A 5,213-nucleotide genomic window follows, 5' to 3' on the forward strand; every position below is an offset into this window, starting at 1 on the left:
CCACTCCTACCACAAGTTTTTATTTCAATACTGTAGCTCAACAATCTTTATGAAGTGAGGGGAAGGAGATGGTGGAAGAGGAGTATGATTAAACGTGTTGTTCTCGGGGGTTGGAGAGATGGTCCAGTGGTTAGTTAAGAGCACTGATTGCTCTTTCAGAGATCCTGAGTTCAATTTCCAGCAACCACATGGTGGCTCACAACCATCTGTAGTGGGATCTGATTCACTCTTCTAGTGTGTGTCGGAAGACAGCTGCAGTGTACTCATATAATAAATAAATAAATAGCATGTTGTCTATGAGCTCAAAGCAGTCACTGAGTTCAACAATGAACCGTGATTTGTATCTTTTCATCACATGACCTTCTTCTTCTTCCTTCTTCCTTCTTCCTTCTTCCTTCTTCCTTCTTCTGTTGTTGTTTTTGAGGCCAGGTTTCTCTGTATAGTTCCTGAATGGAACTTACTCCGCAGACCAGACTGGCCTGGAACTCAGAAATCCACCTGCCTCTGCCTCCCAAGTGCTAGGATTAAAGGCATGCGCCACCACTGCCCAGTCTTTCACATGACTTCTCTACCAGGGATTTCCTTTCTCAATTTCTCTGTCTGACTATTCGTATGGATGTCATATGTTTGGCAAAGCATCCCCCACCTTTCACTATTTCTCCATCCATTCCTTCATTTTCCCTATCACACAGTCACCCACTTACTGCTCCTATACTTTGTCCATAGCCAAAGTTAGCTCCTTTGTCTCTGTTACTTTCACAGCACCGTACACCCAGCAATCACAGCCATTATGGCATTAATTACAAATATTTCTCTGTATTTGTAATTAACTATAAATAATTGCCTTTCACATTGGACCTGTGACTCCTTGAAAGCATGGGTTCTGTCTTCTTATCTCTTGAGTCTAATAGAGAGATCGTTAAAGAGCAATCAATAAATACTTGGCAAATGAATGGCAAAATGAAGCTTCTGATGTGAGTCTAATTTTTGAAAAGACACTAATTACAATTGTGGAAATAACTATAAACAGGGGCACTTTGTTACTTTGCAAGAAGTAAACAGAATTTCATTATGAGACATTTTTGCTTCATTCATTAGTCAGCTTATCATTCCATACAAATTGTTTGTTTTCACTTTAAGCAATAAAGGAACAGAGTCTCCAAGGAACAGAAGGGTCTATTTACCAAGGACATTAAAGTATATTCTAGCTTGAGGAGAAAGATGACTCATGAAAGAAAAAGAAAAACAAAACAAGAGCTGAAACCGAGTGAGTCACCTATAACAGCCACCTACTGAATTGCAAGGAAACAAGTATGTTATCTTCAATAAGCAAGGGAAATCAATGTTCTTTATAACAAAATGCAAAATACTTGAGATACCAACCAACAAAACCTATACTTCTTTTGGCTTGAAGTGGTTCAATCTATGCCAGTAGATATGTCTGAATATCTCCTCACTAGGTAAATACCTTATTGTAAAATACTTTCAGATCTTCTGATTGTTTACCATATGTGGTTTAGTATATATTTAGTATATATATGTATTATATAGATTCCATATGTGGTATATATGCCATATATACCATATATATGGTAAACAATGAAGAGATCTGAAAGTACTCTACACACAGTATAAATACCATATATATGTAGCAAACATATATATAATATATATATTATATAAGCATACACACACACATTTGAACCCAACTCTCTCCAATCTATGGCAACTTGTACATCATATTTAATCTGTCCATCCAGCTAGACCCTGTGCATTTTGTGCCAGGGTCTAGCCAGGTGTGTCTCCCTTACCCTTCCTCCCATCCTCACAGCCTCCTCAATCAAACCCCTAGGTTTAGCCGTGATCCTACATCAGTTCCCTGATTAGTCTGGCCACCCCTGATTGTTGTGACCCCCACCTAAAGGTCCTTTGTGTGCCACACACAATCTGTCAAGCCAGGTTCTGCATATCTTGCACCAGGGTCTGACCCGGTGAGTCCAACAGATTCTCCCCTCCACAAACTCTCCTCAATCTCCAGATCAGGGAGGAAAGGCAAAAGGGGGTCATGTCAGGGGAGCAATAGAGGGAAATAGCAGTATACAAGTTATTCAGGGGAAATGAGAGGGCTTTAATTAAGGAAAGGGAGAATGATAAATATAGAAGGATGAAATGAAGCTTAAGGGTTCTTTGGAAAGTCGGTTGGACAGTGTTTTGCTGGGACAAAGATGTGAAGAAGTTTATGTGAATGCTTGTGGGTCTCAAATCTTCCTTGATCTTCACTGCCCTGAGAGAGGCATAGCCAAGAACTTCTCTTGGTGTCCCTCCAGGTCCCTTCTCCTGACTCGAGCAGAGGCTGAGGCCTGGCTGTCTGCTAGGTTGTGCCACTACTGCTGATTCCTGGGTGCTATCCCGACTCTACTGAATATCTCTACTGGTGTATCACTGAGGTGTTTGGGAGTGGATCGAGCTGCTGCTGCAAACCTGTGACCTGAACTGCACATTTCCAGACAACACAGAGTGGGGTTGCTCCAAAGAACTTGTCTAAACAGGTCCACTTTCTCCATATCCTTTCTTTTCTACTACTTCTGGTGGGGGGTGGGCTTCAAGAGATGGTTAAAACCCATCATTAAAAATAGGACTTGAATAAATTAAAGTTACAGAAGGAGGAGGGTAAAATAACTATTAGAATGTATGAAAAAGTCATTGAGAGTCATTATTATCTAGTTATTTAAAATTACAGATAATACATATATATATATACATACATACATTCATATATTGTTTATTTTCCCATCCATACTAACAATGGTCCACCAAAGAGCCATAGACTACCTAACAAACAAAACCAACAACAAGCATAAGAAGCCTCCATTTTAGTTGTTGGTTAGAGTTGTCCAAAATATTAAAAGCTATTATTGTTGCCCTTGATTTCCTCCCAGAGATCGAAGGTGAGTCCATATTGCTGAAGCTACCACATACTTCAGACATAAGACATAGAAGATCAGAACTGGATGTGACCTGAAAACCTCCTCCCTGAGGCATTTATGGTACTAGTTGGTGTCATGCAAACTCCCAAGGGAAGAAAGCAATCAGTAGTCCTACCTAGCTATGCTGTCTCTGAACTACAATGACCAACATGACACAATAAACCTAAGGGTGCAATAGCAGCACACATACCTTGGTGGTAACCAACAGCTCTCTATTTGGACTTAAGACCTGCTCAGCAAAAGGGAAATCTTGACTAGCATTGAAAACCAAACCAACTATCTGGGGCTAATGAAGTCATTGATCTTGGAGAATCTACAACCAGTACTTTACTAAACCAGCATAATTCTTAACTACTTTATAAATATTTAACCATATATCCACAGACAAGTATAGATCTCACCCCTAATCAAGAAAATATCTCTTTGCAACAGGAGACCATTACAGAAAACCACAATTAATTAAACTTCAGAGAACAAGTGATTGTCTAATGCTCAGCCCCAACCAACCTATCCACAACACAACTCCTGTGCCTAAGGCTTAGAGATCTTAGCAAAAGGAGGGGAGCAGAAAGGATGTAAGAATCACAGAAACAGGAAGTTTGCTGTGCGACTGTGTTTCTTAGAAATGTCAAGAAGCAACACCCATGAAGCTTCATCAGCACAATTACTTAAATAAGACCTGGAAAAGGATGGCAAAGCTCTATAGGCAGCTAAGAAATGCTGAGAGCAGGAGACATTGTCTTCTCCATGGAAGAGCCCCAATTGGTTATCCAATATCAAGTGGTTCGTCCTGAAACCATATATAATATGATATACACTGAGAAAATTGAGTTTATATATTTATAGTATGTTATAAAACACAACCATTTAAAAAAGAAGCTATGAATTTAAGAGAGAACAAAGGGTTACATGGGAAGAAGTGGAAGGAGGGAACAGAAGAGGGAAAATGATGTCATTATATTTTATTTTGAAAAAATAAAAAAGATAATTTTAAAAGTAAAGGTATAATTTCATGAAGTAAAACCATGGGTATAAAGAATTGTCAGCATATCAAGATGAATGACTGAAGTATGAATGTGAAGTAGACAAGGACTTTTCTAGCAAGTTGAGAATCAGCATAGCAATAACTGTCAACATGAAGTATGAGTATTTTGGAGCAGATCACTGGATTTAGCAGAGAAAATGGTTGTGTCTGCAGATGGTCATAGTCCATCAATATTTGACTTTTCAGCACAGGGGAGAGTGTGACAGAGGAAGTGGTAGCTGACTCACAGTACATAGAAGAACATTGTTTTCAAGAGTCATTATGCACTCCCACCGAGGGAAGTTGACTCATCACTCTCTCCAGATGCGTGCAGAATCCATGGTCATCTGTACACCGGTAAAGCAGCAGGGAATTCTCCCAGAACTGTGGGCAAGGCAAGCCCACTTCCTCAAGGACATGCACATTGGGTGGCACTTGTCAACCATGATTTGTACAACTTTTCTCACAGAATAGATCTTTCTCACAGAATAGAGATATAGATCACAGCAGATGGTGCAATAGTTTACAGCAGTTGTGCCAACAAACCTACAAATGTACAAGATTTCAGCAGACATCCATCAATTCTCTCTGAGGGAAAGTGAAGAAGTATGCTATAGGCAGCCATTGAGTCCTCGGAAATATTTATAAAATACTACTGAAGAGCCAGCCTGCTTCCATTTTGGCTTAAAAGCCATCTTATAGTAAAGCCAACATCTGCTCCTGTTTATGATTAAACCTTTGTTTCTCAAGGATTGAGCTATATACACCCACCTCTAACCATACACATCCAATGCTGACCTCTTCAACCCTTCCTTAGGGGAGAGACAACCTGTGTACATGAATTTAAAAACGTTAATGAATTGCTTGCTTTCATTGACTTGGTTGTGATGATTTTGGTTAGTGGTTTTCTTCTCCCATCTTTGAGATTAACACCATCTCAGTTTTTCTTATACAGACAGTCGCTGGGGAGCCTTTTTGGTAATATTTGGAAGAATCTTTTCAACAATGGGTATGTTACATAAAAACTGGAAATTTTACAGTAGAAATAATTTGTTGTCATTTCAGACTTGGATCCTACAAGCTCATCTATTCAGTCCTCTTTGATGATAGCCACACAGACAACAAGCAATTATCTCTTTTAGAAAATAATACTTATTTTAGAAAAGAATAGTGTGGGCAAGGCACCCACACTTAGCACTTCC

General features: G+C 39.3%; 1 pseudogene; it reads left to right on the forward strand.

The window, feature by feature from the left end:
- Window positions 1-4,041: 4,041 nt before the first annotated feature.
- On the forward strand, window positions 4,042-4,659 carry LOC110286318 (annotated as a pseudogene).
- The last annotated feature ends 554 nt before the right edge of the window (window positions 4,660-5,213 follow it).

Source organism: Mus caroli, chromosome X, assembly GCF_900094665.2.
Source record: "Mus caroli chromosome X, CAROLI_EIJ_v1.1, whole genome shotgun sequence".
NCBI lineage: Eukaryota > Metazoa > Chordata > Mammalia > Rodentia > Muridae > Mus > Mus caroli.